Below are 17,676 nucleotides of genomic sequence, written 5' to 3' on the forward strand. Positions count from 1 at the left end.
AGTTTAAAAGTTATAGCCACATGTTCAAAAAGTGCTCATCTCACCGAATTGAAGCGTTTATGATTTGGAGTGGAAATAACTAATGAATTTCATCAAGCAGGTTTCTGCTGTTCAAATATGTTGTTCAGGACATGATTCTGCACAATATATGTGAAATTCTGTGTAATCAAGCCACAAGTTTAAAAGTTATTTCCATTTGTTCAAAAAGTGGGTGTCTCACCGAGTCGAAGCGTTTTTTTATTTGGAGTGGAAATAACTGATGAATTCCATCAAGTAGGTTTCTGCTGTTGAAACATGTTGTTTAGGACATGATTTTGCACAATATATGGGAAATTCTGTGTAATCCAGCCACAAGTTTAAAAGTTGTAGCCTTTCGTTTAAAAAGTGCTTATCCCACCGAGTTGAAGCGTTTTTGATTCGGAGTGGAAATAACTAATGCATTTCATCAAGTTGGTTAATGCTTTTGAAATATGTTGTTGAGGACATGATTCTGCACAATATTTGTCAAATTCAATGTAATCCAACCACAAGTTTAAAAGTTATCGCAATTCGTTCAAAAAGTGCTTATCCCACCGAGTTGAAGCGTTTTTGATTTGGAGTGAAAATAACTAATGAATGTCATCAAGAAGCTTTCTGCTGTTGAAATATGTTGTTAAGGACATGATTCTGCACAATATATGTCAAATTCAGTGTAATCCAGCCACAAGTTTCGAAAGTCATAGCCATTTGTTCAAAAAGTGGTTATCTCACCGAGTCGAAGCGTTTTTGATTCGGAGTGGAAATAACTAATGAATTTCATCAAGCTGGTTTCTGCTGTTGAAATATGTTTTTTAGGACATGATTCTGCACAATATATGTCAAATTCTGTGTAATCCAGCGACAAGTTTAAAAGTTATAGCCATTCCATCAAAAATTGCTTATCTCACCAAGATGAAGCGTTTTTGATTCGGAGTGGAAATAACTAATGAATTTCATCAAGCTCGTTTCTGCTGTTGAAATATGTTGTTTAGGACATGATTTTGCACAATATATGTCAAATTCAGTGTAATCCAGCCACAAGTTTAAAAGTTATAGCCATTTGTTCAAAAAGTGGTTATCTCACCGAGTCGAAGCGTTTTTGATTTGGAGTGGAAATAACTAATGAATTTCATCAAGCTGGTTTCTGCTGTTGCAATATGTTGTTCAGGACATGATTCTGCACAATATATGTCAAATTCAATGTAATCCAACCACAAGTTTAAAAGTTATCGCCATTCGTTCAAAAAGTGCTTATCCCACCGAGTTGAAGCGTTTTTGATTCGGAGTGGAAATAACTAATGAATTTCATCAAGCAGGTTTCTGCTGTTCAAATATGTTGTTCAGGACATGATTCTGCACAATATATGTGAAATTCTGTGTAATCCAGCCACAAGTTTAAAAGTTATTTCCATTTGTTCAAAAATTGGTTATCTCACCGAGTTGAAGCGTTTTTGATTCGGAGTGGAAATAACTGATGAATTTCATCAAGTAGGTTTCTGCTGTTGAAATATGTTGTTTAGGACATGATTTTGCACAATAAATTTCAAATTCAGTGTAATCCAGCCACAAGTTATAGCCATTCGTTCAAAAAGTGCTTATCTCACCGAGACGAAGCGTTTTTGATTTGGAGTGGGCATAACTAATGAATTTCATCAAGCAGGTTTCTGCTGTTCAAATATGTTGTTCAGGACATGATTCTGCACAATATATGTGAAATTCTGTGTAATAAAGCCACAAGTTTAAAAGTTATAGCCATTCATTCAAAAAGTGGTTATCTCTCCGAGTCGAAGCGTTTTTGATTCGGAGTGGAAATAACTAATGAATTTCATCAAGCTGGTTTCTGCTGTTGAAATATGTTTTTTAGGACATGATTCTGCACAATATATGTCAAATTCTGTGTAATCCAGCCACAAGTTTAAAAGTTATAGCCATTCCATCAAAAATTGCTTATCTCACCAAGATGAAGCGTTTTTGATTCGGAGTGGAAATAACTAATGAATTTCATCAAGCTCGTTTCTGCTGTTGAAATATGTTGTTTAGGACATGATTTTGCACAATATATTTCAAATTCAGTGTAATCCAGCCACAAGTTATAGCCATTCGTTCAAAAAGTGCTTATCTCACCGAGATGAAGCGTTTTTGATTTGGAGTGGAAATAACTAATGAATTTCATCAAGCAGGTTTCTGCTGTTCAAATATGTTGTTCAGGACATGATTCTGCACAATATATGTGAAATTCTGTGTAATCCAGCCACAAGTTTAAAAGTTATTTCCATTTGTTCAAAAAGTGGGTATCTCACCGAGTTGAAGCGTTTTTGATTCGGAGTGAAAATTTCTAATGAATGTCATCAAGAAGCTTTCTGCTTTTGAAATATGTTGTTTAGGACATGATTCTGCACAATATATGTCAAATTCAGTGTAATCCAGCCACAAGTTTAAAAGTTATAGCCATTTGTTCAAAAAGTGGTTATCTCACCGAGTTGAAGCGTTTTTGATTTGGAGTGGAAATAACTAATGAATTTCATCAAGCTGGTTTCTGCTGTTGCAATATGTTGTTCAGGACATGATTCTGCACAATATATGTCAAATTCAATGTAATCCAACCACAAGTTTAAAAGTTATCGCCATTCGTTCAAAAAGTGCTTATCCCACCGAGTTGAAGCGTTTTTGATTCGGAGTGGAAATAACTAATGAATTTCATCAAGCAGGTTTCTGCTGTTCAAATATGTTGTTCAGGACATGATTCTGCACAATATATGTGAAATTCTGTGTAATCCAGCCACAAGTTTAAAAGTTATTTCCATTTGTTCAAAAAGTGGGTATCTCACCGATTTGAAGCGTTTTTGATTCGAAGTGAAAATAACTAATGAATGTCATCAAGAAGCTTTCTGCTGTTGAAATATGTTGTTTAGGACATGATTCTGCACAATATATGTCAAATTCAGTATAATCCAGCCACAAGTTTAAAAGTTATAGCCACATGTTCAAAAAGTGCTCATCTCACCGAATTGAAGCGTTTATGATTTGGAGTGGAAATAACTAATGAATTTCATCAAGCAGGTTTCTGCTGTTCAAATATGTTGTTCAGGACATGATTCTGCACAATATATGTGAAATTCTGTGTAATCAAGCCACAAGTTTAAAAGTTATTTCCATTTGTTCAAAAAGTGGGTGTCTCACCGAGTCGAAGCGTTTTTTTATTTGGAGTGGAAATAACTGATGAATTCCATCAAGTAGGTTTCTGCTGTTGAAACATGTTGTTTAGGACATGATTTTGCACAATATATGGGAAATTCTGTGTAATCCAGCCACAAGTTTAAAAGTTGTAGCCTTTCGTTTAAAAAGTGCTTATCCCACCGAGTTGAAGCGTTTTTGATTCGGAGTGGAAATAACTAATGCATTTCATCAAGTTGGTTAATGCTTTTGAAATATGTTGTTGAGGACATGATTCTGCACAATATTTGTCAAATTCAATGTAATCCAACCACAAGTTTAAAAGTTATCGCAATTCGTTCAAAAAGTGCTTATCCCACCGAGTTGAAGCGTTTTTGATTTGGAGTGAAAATAACTAATGAATGTCATCAAGAAGCTTTCTGCTGTTGAAATATGTTGTTAAGGACATGATTCTGCACAATATATGTCAAATTCAGTGTAATCCAGCCACAAGTTTCGAAAGTCATAGCCATTTGTTCAAAAAGTGGTTATCTCACCGAGTCGAAGCGTTTTTGATTCGGAGTGGAAATAACTAATGAATTTCATCAAGCTGGTTTCTGCTGTTGAAATATGTTTTTTAGGACATGATTCTGCACAATATATGTCAAATTCTGTGTAATCCAGCGACAAGTTTAAAAGTTATAGCCATTCCATCAAAAATTGCTTATCTCACCAAGATGAAGCGTTTTTGATTCGGAGTGGAAATAACTAATGAATTTCATCACGCTCGTTTCTGCTGTTGAAATATGTTGTTTAGGACATGATTTTGCACAATATATGTCAAATTCAGTGTAATCCAGCCACAAGTTTAAAAGTTATAGCCATTTGTTCAAAAAGTGGTTATCTCACCGAGTCGAAGCGTTTTTGATTTGGAGTGGAAATAACTAATGAATTTCATCAAGCTGGTTTCTGCTGTTGCAATATGTTGTTCAGGACATGATTCTGCACAATATATGTCAAATTCAATGTAATCCAACCACAAGTTTAAAAGTTATCGCCATTCGTTCAAAAAGTGCTTATCCCACCGAGTTGAAGCGTTTTTGATTCGGAGTGGAAATAACTAATGAATTTCATCAAGCAGGTTTCTGCTGTTCAAATATGTTGTTCAGGACATGATTCTGCACAATATATGTGAAATTCTGTGTAATCCAGCCACAAGTTTAAAAGTTATTTCCATTTGTTCAAAAATTGGTTATCTCACCGAGTTGAAGCGTTTTTGATTCGGAGTGGAAATAACTGATGAATTTCATCAAGTAGGTTTCTGCTGTTGAAATATGTTGTTTAGGACATGATTTTGCACAATAAATTTCAAATTCAGTGTAATCCAGCCACAAGTTATAGCCATTCGTTCAAAAAGTGCTTATCTCACCGAGACGAAGCGTTTTTGATTTGGAGTGGGCATAACTAATGAATTTCATCAAGCAGGTTTCTGCTGTTCAAATATGTTGTTCAGGACATGATTCTGCACAATATATGTGAAATTCTGTGTAATAAAGCCACAAGTTTAAAAGTTATAGCCATTCGTTCAAAAAGTGGTTATCTCTCCGAGTCGAAGCGTTTTTGATTCGGAGTGGAAATAACTAATGAATTTCATCAAGCTGGTTTCTGCTGTTGAAATATGTTGTTTAGGACATGATTCTGCACAATATATGTCAAATTCAGTTTAATCCAGCCACAAGTTTAAAAGTTATAGCCATTCCATCAAAAATTGCTTATCTCACCAAGATGAAGCGTTTTTGATTCGGAGTGGAAATAACTAATGAATTTCATCAAGCTCGTTTCTGCTGTTGAAATATGTTGTTTAGGACATGATTTTGCACAATATATTTCAAATTCAGTGTAATCCAGCCACAAGTTATAGCCATTCGTTCAAAAAGTGCTGATCTCACCGAGATGAAGCGTTTTTGATTTGGAGTGGAAATAACTAATGAATTTCATCAAGCAGGTTTCTGCTGTTCAAATATGTTGTTCAGGACATGATTCTGCACAATATATGTGAAATTCTGTGTAATCCAGCCACAAGTTTAAAAGTTATTTCCATTTGTTCAAAAAGTGGGTATCTCACCGAGTTGAAGCGTTTTTGATTCGGAGTGAAAATTTCTAATGAATGTCATCAAGAAGCTTTCTGCTTTTGAAATATGTTGTTTAGGACATGATTCTGCACAATATATGTCAAATTCAGTGTAATCCAGCCACAAGTTTAAAAGTTATAGCCATTTGTTCAAAAAGTGGTTATCTCACCGAGTCGAAGCGTTTTTGATTTGGAGTGGAAATAACTAATGAATTTCATCAAGCTGGTTTCTGCTGTTGCAATATGTTGTTCAGGACATGATTCTGCACAATATATGTCAAATTCAATGTAATCCAACCACAAGTTTAAAAGTTATCGCCATTCGTTCAAAAAGTGCTTATCCCACCGAGTTGAAGCGTTTTTGATTCGGAGTGGAAATAACTAATGAATTTCATCAAGCAGGTTTCTGCTGTTCAAATATGTTGTTCAGGACATGATTCTGCACAATATATGTGAAATTCTGTGTAATCCAGCCACAAGTTTAAAAGTTATTTCCATTTGTTCAAAAAGTGGGTATCTCACCGATTTGAAGCGTTTTTGATTCGAAGTGAAAATAACTAATGAATGTCATCAAGAAGCTTTCTGCTGTTGAAATATGTTGTTTAGGACATGATTCTGCACAATATATGTCAAATTCAGTATAATCCAGCCACAAGTTTAAAAGTTATAGCCACATGTTCAAAAAGTGCTCATCTCACCGAATTGAAGCGTTTATGATTTGGAGTGGAAATAACTAATGAATTTCATCAAGCAGGTTTCTGCTGTTCAAATATGTTGTTCAGGACATGATTCTGCACAATATATGTGAAATTCTGTGTAATCAAGCCACAAGTTTAAAAGTTATTTCCATTTGTTCAAAAAGTGGGTGTCTCACCGAGTCGAAGCGTTTTTTTATTTGGAGTGGAAATAACTGATGAATTCCATCAAGTAGGTTTCTGCTGTTGAAACATGTTGTTTAGGACATGATTCTGCACAATATATGTGAAATTCTGTGTAATCCAGCCACAAGTTTAAAAGTTGTAGCCTTTCGTTTAAAAAGTGCTTATCCCACCGAGTTGAAGCGTTTTTGATTCGGAGTGGAAATAACTAATGCATTTCATCAAGTTGGTTAATGCTTTTGAAATATGTTGTTGAGGACATGATTCTGAACAATATGTGTCAAATTCAATGTAATCCAACCACAAGTTTAAAAGTTATCGCCATTAGTTCAAAAAGTGCTTATCTCACCGAGATGAAGCGTTTTTGATTCGGAGTGGAAACAACTAATGCATTTCATCAAGTTGGTTTATGCTTTTGAAATATGTTGTTGAGGACATGATTCTGCACAATATTTGTCAAATTCAATGTAATCCAACCACAAGTTTAAAAGTTATCGCAATTCGTTCAAAAAGTGCTTATCCCACCAAGTTGAAGCGTTTTTGATTCGGAGCGAAAATAACTAATGAATGTCATCAAGAAGCTTTCTGCTGTTGAAATATGTTGTTAAGAACATGATTCTGCACAATATATGTCAAATTCAGTGTAATCCAGCCACAAGTTTCGAAAGTCATAGCCATTTGTTCTAAAAGTGGTTATCTCATCGAGTCGAAGCGTTTTTGATTTGGAGTGGAAATAACTAATGAATGTCATCAAGAAGCTTTCTGCTGTTGAAGTATGTTGTTTAGGACATGATTCTGCACAATATATGTCAAATTCAGTGTAATCCAGCCACAATTTTAAAAGTTATAGCCATTTGTTCAAAAAGTGGTTATCTCACCGAGTCGAAGCGTTTTTGATTTGGAGTGGAAATAACTAATGAATTTCATCAAGCTGGTTTCTGCTGTTGAAATATGTTGTTCAGGACATGATTCTGCACAATATTTGTCAAATTCAATGTAATCCAACCACAAGTTTAAAAGTTATCGCCATTTGTTCAAAAAGTGCTTATCTCATGGAGTCGAAGCGTTTTTGATTCGGAGTGATAATAACTAATGAATGTCATCAAGAAGCTTTCTGCTGTTGAAATATGTTGTTTAGGACATGATTCTGCACAATATATGTCAAATTCAGTGTAATCCAGCCACAAGTTTAAAAGTTATAGCCATTTGTTCAAAAATTGCTTATCTCACAAAGATGAAGCGTTGTTGATTCGGAGTAGAAATAACTAATTCATTTCATCAAGTAGGTTTCTGCTGTTGAAACATGTTGTTTAGGACATGATTCTGCACAATGTATGTGAAATTCTGTTTAATCCAGCCACAAGTTTAAAAGTTATAGCCTTTCGTTCAAAAAGTGCTCATCTCACCGAATTGAAGCGTTTATGATTCGGAGTGGAAATAACTAATGAATTTCATCAAGCAGGTTTATGCTTTTGAAATATGTTGTTGAAGACATGATTCTCCACAATATTTGTCAAATTCAATGTAATCCAACCACAAGTTTAAAAGTTATCGCAATTCGTTCAAAAAGTGCTTATCCCACCGAGTTGAAGCGTTTTTGATTTGGAGTGAAAATAACTAATGAATGTCATCAAGAAGCTTTCTGCTGTTGAAATATGTTGTTAAGGACATGATTCTGCACAATATATGTCAAATTCAGTGTAATCCAGCCACAAGTTTCGAAAGTCATAGCCATTTGTTCAAAAAGTGGTTATCTCACCGAATCGAAGCGTTTTTGATTCGGAGTGGAAATAACTAATGAATTTCATCAAGCAGGTTTCTGCTATTCAAATATGTTGTTCAGGACATGATTCTGCACAATATATGTCAAATTCAATGTAATCCAACCACAAGTTTAAAAGTTATCGCAATTCGTTCAAAAAGTGCTTATCCCACCGAGTTGAAGCGTTTTTGATTCGGAGTGAAAATAACTAATGAATGTCATCAAGAAGCTTTCTGCTGTTGAAATATGTTGTTAAGAACATGATTCTGCACAATATATGTCAAATTCAGTGTAATCCAGACACAAGTTTCGAAAGTTATAGCCATTTGTTCAAAAAGTGGTTATCTCACCGAATCGAAGCGTTTTTGATTTGGAGTGGAAATAACTAATGAATTTCATAAAGCAGGTTTCTGCTGTTAAAATATGTTGTTAAGAACATGATTCTGCACAATATATGTCAAATTCAGTGTAATCCAGCCACAAGTTTAAAAGTTATAGCCGTATGTTCAAAAAGTGGTTATCTCACCGAGTCGAAGCGTTTTTGATTTGGAGTGGAAATAACTAATGAATTTCATCAAGCAGGTTTCTGCTGTTCAAATATGTTGTTCTGGACATGATTCTGCACAATATATGTGAAATTCTGTGTAATCCAGCCACAAGTTTAAAAGTTATTTCCATTTGTTCAAAAAGTGGGTATTTTACCGAGTTGAAGCGTTTTTGATTCGGAGTGAAAATAACTAATGAATGTCATCAAGAAGCTTTCTGCTGTTGAAATATGTAGTTTAGGACATGATTCTGCACAATATATGTGAAATTCTGTGTCATCCAGCCACAAGTTTAAAAGTTATAGCCATTTGTTCAAAAAGTGGTTATCTCACCGAGTCGAAGCGTTTTTGATTTGGAGTGGAAATAACTAATGAATTTCATCAAGCTGGTTTCTGCTGTTGAAATATGTTGTTCAGGACATGATTCTGCACAATATATGTCCAATTCAATGTAATCCAACCACAAGTTTAAAAGTTATCGCCATTCGTTCAAAAAGTGCTTATCCCACTCGAGTTGAAGCGTTTTTGATTCGGAGTGAAAATAACTCATGAATGTCATCAAGAAGCTTTCTGCTGTTGAAATATGTTGTTTAGGACATGATTCTGCACAATATATGTCAAATTCAGTGTAATCCAGCCACAAGTTTAAAAGTTATATCCATATGTTCAAAAAGTGGTAATCTCACCGAGTCGAAGCGTTTTTGATTTGGAGTGGAAACAACTAATGCATTTAATCAAGTTGGTTTATGCTTTTGAAATATGTTGTTGAGGACATGATTCTGCACAATATTTGTCAAATTCAATGTAATCCAACCACAAGTTTAAAAGTTATCGCAATTCGTTCAAAAAGTGCTTATCCCACCGAGTTGAAGCGTTTTTGATTCGGAGTGAAAATAACTAATGAATGTCATCAAGAAGCTTTCTGCTGTTGAAATATGTTGTTAAGAACATGATTCTGCACAATATATGTCAAATTCAGTGTAATCCAGCCACAAGTTTCGAAAGTTATAGCCATTTGTTCAAAAAGTGGTTATCTCACCGAATCGAAGCGTTTTTGATTTGGAGTGGAAATAACTAATGAATTTCATAAAGCAGGTTTCTGCTGTTAAAATATGTTGTTAAGAACATGATTTTGCACAATATATGTCAAATTCAGTGTAATCCAGCCACAAGTTTAAAAGTTATAGCCGTATGTTCAAAAAGTGGTTATCTCACCGAGTCGAAGCGTTTTTGATTTGGAGTGGAAATAACTAATGAATTTCATCAAGCAGGTTTCTGCTGTTCAAATATGTTGTTCTGGACATGATTCTGCACAATATATGTGAAATTCTGTGTAATCCAGCCACAAGTTTAAAAGTTATAGCCTTTCGTTCAAAAAGTGCTCATCTCACCGAATTGAAGCGTTTATGATTCCGAGTGGAAATAACTAATGAATTTCATCAAGCAGGTTTATGCTTTTGAAATATGTTGTTTAGGACATGATTCTGCACAATATATGTCAAATTCAGTGTAATCCAGCCACAAGTTTAAAAGTTATAGCCATCTGTTCAAAAAGTGGTTATCTCACCGAGTTTAAGCGTTTATTATTCGGAGTGGAAATAACTAATGAATTTCATCAAGCAGGTTTCTGCTGTTGAAATATGTTGTTCAGGACATGATTTTTCAGAATATATGTGAAATTCTGTGTAATCCAGCCACAAGTTTAAAAGTTATAGCCATTCGTTCAAAAATTGCTTATCCCACCAGGTTGAAGCGTTTTTGATTCGGAGTGGAAATAACTAATGAATTTCATCAAGCTGGTTTCTGCTGTTGAACTATGTTGTTCAGGATATGATTCTGCACAATATATGTCAAATTCTTTGTAATCCAGCCGTGAGTTTAAAAGTTATAGCCATTCGTTCAAAAATTGCTTATCTTACAGAGATGAAGCGTTTTTAATTCGGAGTGGAAATAACTAATGAATTTCATCAAGCAGGTTCCCGCTGTTCAAATATGTTGTTTAGGACATGATTCTGCACGATATATGTCAAATTCAGTGTAATCCAGACAAGAGTGTAAACGTTATAGCCATTTGTTCAAAAAGTGGTTTTCTCACCGAGTCGAAGCGTTTTTGATTTGGAGTGAAAATAACTGATGAATTTCATCAAGCTGGTTTCTGCTGTTGAAATATGTTGTTTAGGACATGATTTTTCAGAATATATGTGAAATTCTGTGTAATCCAGCCACAAGTTTAAAAGTTATATCCATTCGTTCAAAAATTGCTTAGCTCACAGAGATGAAGCGTTTTTGATTCGGAGTGGAAATAACTAATGAATTTCATCAAGCAGGTTTCTGCTATTCAAATATGTTGTTAAGGACATGATTCTGCACAATATATGTGAAATTCTGTGTAATCCAGCCACATGTTTAAAAGTTATTTCCATTTGTTCAAAAAGTGGGTATCTCACCGAGTCGAAGCGTTTTTGATTCGGAGTGGAAATAACAAATATTTTCATCAAGCAGGATTCTGAGTTTGAAATATGTTGTTGAGGACATGATTCTGCACAATATATGTCAAATTCAATGTAATCCAACGACAAGTTTAAAAGTTATAGCCATTCGTTCAAAAAGTGCTTATCCCACCGAGTTGAAGCGTTTTTGATTCGGAGTGGAAATAACAAATATTTTCATCAAGCAGAATTCTGAGTTTGAAATATGTTGTTTAGGACATGAATCTGCACATTATATGTCAAATTCAGTGTAATCCAGCCACAAGTTATAGCCATTTGTTCAAAAAGTGCTTATCTCACCGAATTGAAGCGTTTATGATTCGGAGGGAAAATAACTCATGAATTTCATCAAGCAGGTTCCTGCTTTTGAAATAAGTTGTTGAGGACACGATTCTGCACGATATATGTCAAATTCAATGTAATCCAACCACAAGTTTAAAAGTTATCGCCATTCGTTCAAAAAGTGCTTATCCCACCGAGTTGAAGCGTTTTTGATTCGGAGTGAAAATAACTAATGAATTTCATCAAGAAGCTTTCTGTTGTTGAAATATGTTGTTTAGGACATGATTCTGCACAATATATGTCAAATTCAGTGTAATCCAGCTACAAGTTTAAAAGTTATAGCCATTTGTTCAAAAAGTGGTTATCTCACCGAGATGAAGCGTTTTTGATTTGGAGTGGAAATAACTGATGAATTTCATCAAGCAGGTTTCTGCTGTTCAAATATGTTGTTCAGGACATGATTCTGCACAATATATGTGAAATTCTGTGTAATCCAGCCACAAGTTTAAAAGTTATTTCCATTTGTTCAAAAAGTGGGTGTCTCACCGAGTCGAAGCGTTTTTTTATTTGGAGTGAAAATAACTGATGAATTCCATCAAGTAGGTTTCTGCTGTTGAAACATGTGTTTTAGGACATGATTCTGCACAATATATGTGAAATTCTGTGTAATCCAGCCACAAGTTTAAAAGTTGTAGCCTTTCGTTCAAAAAGTGCTCATCTCACCGAATTGAAGCGTTTATGATTTGGAGTGGAAATAACTAATGAATTTCATCAAGCTGGTTTCTGCTGTTCAAATATGTTGTTCAGGACAAGATTTTGCACAATATATGTGAAATTCTGTGTAATCCAGCCACAAGTTTAAAAGTTATTTCCATTTGTTCAAAAAGTGGGTGTCTCACCGAGTCGAAGCGTTTTTTTATTTGGAGTGGAAATATCTGATGAATTCCATCAAGTAGGTTTCTGCTGTTGAAACATGTTGTTTAGGACATGATTCTGCACAATATATGTGAAATTCTGTGTAATCCAGCCACAAGTTTAAAAGTTGTAGCCTTTCGTTTAAAAAGTGCTCATCTCACCGAATTGAAGCGTTTTTGATTCGGAGTGGAAATAACTAATGCATTTCATCAAGTTGGTTAATGCTTTTGAAATATGTTGTTGAGGACATGATTCTGAACAATATGTGTCAAATTCAATGTAATCCAACCACAAGTTTAAAAGTTATCGCCATTAGTTCAAAAAGTGCTTATCTCACCGAGATGAAGCGTTTTTGATTCGGAGTGGAAACAACTAATACATTTCATCAAGAAGCTTTCTGCTGTTGAAATATGTTGTTCAGGACATGATTCTGCACAATATATTTGAAATTTTGTTCAATCCAGCCACAAGTTTAAAAGTTATTTCCATTTGTTCAAAAAGTGGGTAGCTCAACGAGTTGAAGCGTTTTTGATTCGGAGTGAAAATAACTAATGAATGTCATCAAGAAGCTTTCTGCTGTTGAAGTATGTTGTTTAGGACATGATTCTGCACAATATATGTCAAATTCAGTGTAATCCAGCCACAATTTTAAAAGTTATAGCCATTTGTTCAAAAAGTGGTTATCTCACCGAGTCGAAGCGTTTTTGATTTGGAGTGGAAATAACTAATGAATTTCATCAAGTAGGTTTCTGCTGTTGAAATATGTTGTTCAGGACATGATTCTGCACAATATATGTCAAATTCAATGTAATCCAACCACAAGTTTAAAAGTTATCGCCATTTGTTCAAAAAGTGCTTATCTCATGGAGTCGAAGCGTTTTTGATTCGGAGTGAAAATAACTAATGAATGTCATCAAGAAGCTTTCTGCTGTTGAAATATGTTGTTTAGGACATGATTCTGCACAATATATGTCAAATTCAGTTTAATCCAGCCACAAGTTTAAAAGTTATAGCCATATGTTCAAAAAGTGGTAATCTCACCGAGTCGAAGCGTTTTTGATTTGGAGTGGAAATAACTGATGAATTCCATCAAGCAGGTTTCTGCTGTTGAAATATGTTATTTAGGACATGATTCTGCACGATATATGTCAAATTCAGTGTAATCCAGCGACAAGTTTAAAAGTTATAGCCATTTGTTCAAAAATTGCTTATCTCACAAAGATGAAGCGTTGTTGATTCGGAGTGGAAATAACTAATGAATTTCATCAAGAAGGTTTATGCTTTTGAAATATGTTGTTGAAGACATGATTCTGCACAATATTTGTCAAATTCAATGTAATCCAACCACAAGTTTAAAAGTTATCGCAATTCGTTCAAAAAGTGCTTATCCCACCAAGTTGAAGCGTTTTTTATTCGGAGTGAAAATAACTAATGAATGTCATCAAGAAGCTTTCTGCTGTTGAAATATGTTATTAAGAACATGATTCTGCACAATATATGTCAAATTAATGTGTAATCCAGCCACAAGTTTCGAAAGTCATAGCCATTTGTTCAAAAAGTGGTTATCTCACCGAATCGAAGCGTTTTTGATTCGGAGTGGAAATAACTAATGAATTTCATAAAGCAGGTTTCTGCTGTTGATATATGTTGTTTAGGACATGATTCTGCACAATACATGTCAAATTCAGTGTAATCCAGCCACAAGTTTAAAAGTTATAGCCATATGTTCAAAAAGTGGTTATCTCACCGAGTCGAAGCGTTTTTGATTTGGAGTGGAAATAACTAATGAATTTCATCAAACAGGTTTCTGCTGTTCAAATATGTTGTTCAGGACATGATTCTGCACAATATATGTGAAATTTTGTGTAATCCAGCCACAAGTTTAAAAGTTATTTCCATTTGTTCAAAAAGTGGGTATCTCACCCAGTTGAAGCATTTTTGATTCGGAGTGAAAATAACTAATGAATGTCATCAAGAAGCTTTCTGCTGTTGAAATATGTTGTTTAGGACATGATTCTGCACAATATATGTCAAATTCAGTATAATCCAGCCACAAGTTTAAAAGTTATAGCCATATGTTCAAAAAGTGGTTATCTCACCGAGTCGAAGCGTTTTTGATTTGGAGTGGAAATAACTAATGAATTTCATCAAGCAGGTTTCTGCTGTTGAAATATGTTGTTCAGGACATGATTCTGCACAATATATGTGAAATTCTGTGTAATCCATCCACAAGTTTAAAAGTTATTTCCATTTGTTCAAAAAGTGGGTGTCTCACCGAGTAAAAGCTTTTTTATTTGGAGTGGAAATAACTAATGAATTCCATCAAGCAGGTTTCTGCCGTTGAAACATGTTGTTTAGGACATGATTTTGCACAATATATGTGAAATTCTGTGTAATCCAGCCACAAGTTTAATAGTTATCGCCATTAGTTCAAAAAGTGCTTATCTCACCGAGATGAAGCGTTTTTGATTCGGAGTAGAAACAACTAATGCATTTCATCAAGTTGGTTTATGCTTTTGAAATATGTTGTTGAGGACATGATTCTGCACAATATTTGTCAAATTCAATGTAATCCAACCACAAGTTTAAAAGTTATCGCAATTCGTTCAAAAAGTGCTTATCTCACCGAGTTGAAGCGTTTTTGATTCGGAGTGAAAATAACTAATGAATGTCATCAAGAAGCTTTCTGCTGTTGAAATATGTTGTTAAGAACATGATTCTGCACAATATATGTCAAATTCAGTGTAATCCAGCCACAAGTTTCGAAAGTCATAGCCATTTGTTCAAAAAGTGGTTATCTCACCGAATCGAAGCGTTTTTGATTTGGAGTGGAAATAACTAATGAATTTCATACAGCAGGTTTCTGCTGTTCAAATATGTTGTTCAGGACATGATTCTGCACAATATATGTCAAATTCTGTGTAATCCAGCCACAAGTTATTGCCATTTGTTCAAAAAGTGCTTATCTCACCGAATTGAAGTGTTTATGATTCGGAGTGGAAATAACTAATGAATTTCATAAAGCAGGTTTCTGCTGTTGAAATATGTTGTTTAGGACATGATTCTGCACAATATTTGTCAAATTCAGTGTAATCCAGCCACAACTTTAAAAGTTATAGCCATATGTTCAAAAAGTGGTTATCTCACCGAGTCGAAGCGTTTTTGATTTGGAGTGGAAATAACTAATGAATTTCATCAAGCAGGTTTCTGCTGTTCAAATATGTTGTTCAGGACATGATTCTGCACAATATATGTCAAATTCAGTGTAATCCAGCCACAAGTTTAAAAGTTATTTCCATTTGTACAAAAAGTGGGTATCTCACCGAGTTGAAGCGTTTTTGATTCGGAGTGAAAATAACTAATGAATGTCATCAAGAAGCTTTCTGCTGTTAAAATATGTTGTTTAGGACATGATTCTGCACAATATGTGTCAAATTCAGTGTAATCCAGCCACAAGTTTAAAAGTTATAGCCATTTGTTCAAAAAGTTGTTATCTCACCGAGTCGAAGCGTTTTTGATTTGGAGTGGAAATAACTAATGAATGTCATCAAGAAGCTTTCTGCTGTTGAAATATGTTGTTTAGGACATGATTCTGCACAATATATGTCAAATTCAGTATAATCCAGCCACAAGTTTAAAAGTTAAAGCCATATGTTCAAAAAGTGGTTATCTCACCGAGTCGAAGCGTTTTTTATTTGGAGTGGAAATAACTAATGAATTTCATCAGGCAGGTTTCTGCTGTTCAAATATGTTGTTCAGGACATGATTCTGCACAATATATGTGAAATTCTGTGTAATCCAGCCACAAGTTTAAAAGTTATTTCCATTTGTTCAAAAAGTGGGTGTCTCACCGAGTCGAAGCTTTTTTATTTGGAGTGGAAATAACTGATGAATTCCATCAAGTAGGTGTCTGCTGTTGAAACATGTTGTTTAGGACATGATTCTGAACAATATATGTGAAATTCTGTGTAATCCAGCCACAAGTTTAAAAGTTGTAGCCTTTCGTTCAAAAAGTGCTCATCTCACCGAATTGAAGCGTTTATGATTCGGAATGGAAATAATCAATGCATTTCATCAAGTTGGTTTATGCTTTAGAAATATGTTGTTGAAGACATAATTCTGCACAATATGTGTCAAATTCAATGTAATCCAACCACAAGTTTAAAAGTTATCGCCATTAGTTCAAAAAGTGTTTATCTCACCGAGATGAAGCGTTTTTGATTCGGAGTGGAAACAACTAATGCATTTCATCAAGTTGGTTTATGCTTTTGTAATATGTTGTTGAGGACATGATTCTGCACAATATTTGTCAAATTCAATGTAATCCAACCACAAGTTTAAAAGTTATCGCAATTCGTTCAAAAAGTGCTTATCCCACCGAGTTGAAGCGTTTTTGATTCGGAGTGAAAATAAATAATGAATGTCATCAAGTAGTTTTCCGCTGTTGAAATATGTTGTTAAGAACATGATTCTGCACAATATATGTCAAATTCAGTGTAATCCAGCCACAAGTTTCGAAAGTCATAGCCATTTGTTCAAAAAGGGGTTATCTCACCGAATCGAAGCGTTGTTGATTCGGAGTGGAAATAACTAATTAATTTCATCAAGTAGGTTTCTGCTGTTGAAACATGTTGTTTAGGACATGATTCTGCACAATGTATGTGAAATTCTGTTTAATCCAGCCACAAGTTTAAAAGTTATAGCCTTTCGTTCAAAAAGTGCTCATCTCACCGAATTGAAGCGTTTATGATTCCGAGTGGAAATAACTAATGAATTTCATCAAGCAGGTTTATGCTTTTGAAATATGTTGTTTAGGACATGATTCTGCACAATATATGTCCAATTCAGTGTAATCCAACCACAAGTTTAAAAGTTATCGCCATTCGTTCAAAAAGAGCTTATCTCACCGAGATGAAGCGTTTTTGATTCGGAGTGGAAATAACTAATGCATTTCATCAAGTTGGTTAATGCTTTTGAAATATGTTGTTGAGGACATGATTTTGCAAAATATATATCAAATTCTGTGTAATCCGGCCACAAGTTTAAAAGTTATAGCCATTTGTTCAAAAAGTGGATATCTCACCGATTCGAAGCGTTTTTGATTCGGAGTGGAAATAACTAATGAATTTCATCAAGCAGGTTTCTGCAGTTGAAATATGTTGTTCAGGACATTATTCTGCAGAATGTATGTGAAATTCTGTGTAATCCAGCCACAAGTTTAAAAGTTATCGCCATTAGTTCAAAAAGTGCTTATCTCACCGAATCGAAGCGTTTTTGATTCGGAGTGGAAATAACTAATGAATATCATCAAGCAGGTTTCTGTTGTTGAAATATGTTGTTTAGTACATGATTCTGCACATTATATGTCAAATTTAGTGTAATCAAGCCACAAGTTATAGCCATTTGTTCAAGAAGTGCTTATCTCACAGAATTGAAGCGTTGATGATTTGGAGGGGAAATAACTCATGAATTTCATCAAGCAGGTTCATGCTTTTGAAATATG

This window comes from Fistularia commersonii, chromosome 9 (assembly GCF_037954325.1).
Source record: "Fistularia commersonii isolate RoL2024-O1a breed Wild chromosome 9, RoL_Fcom_v1.0, whole genome shotgun sequence".
Taxonomy (NCBI): domain Eukaryota; kingdom Metazoa; phylum Chordata; class Actinopteri; order Syngnathiformes; family Fistulariidae; genus Fistularia; species Fistularia commersonii.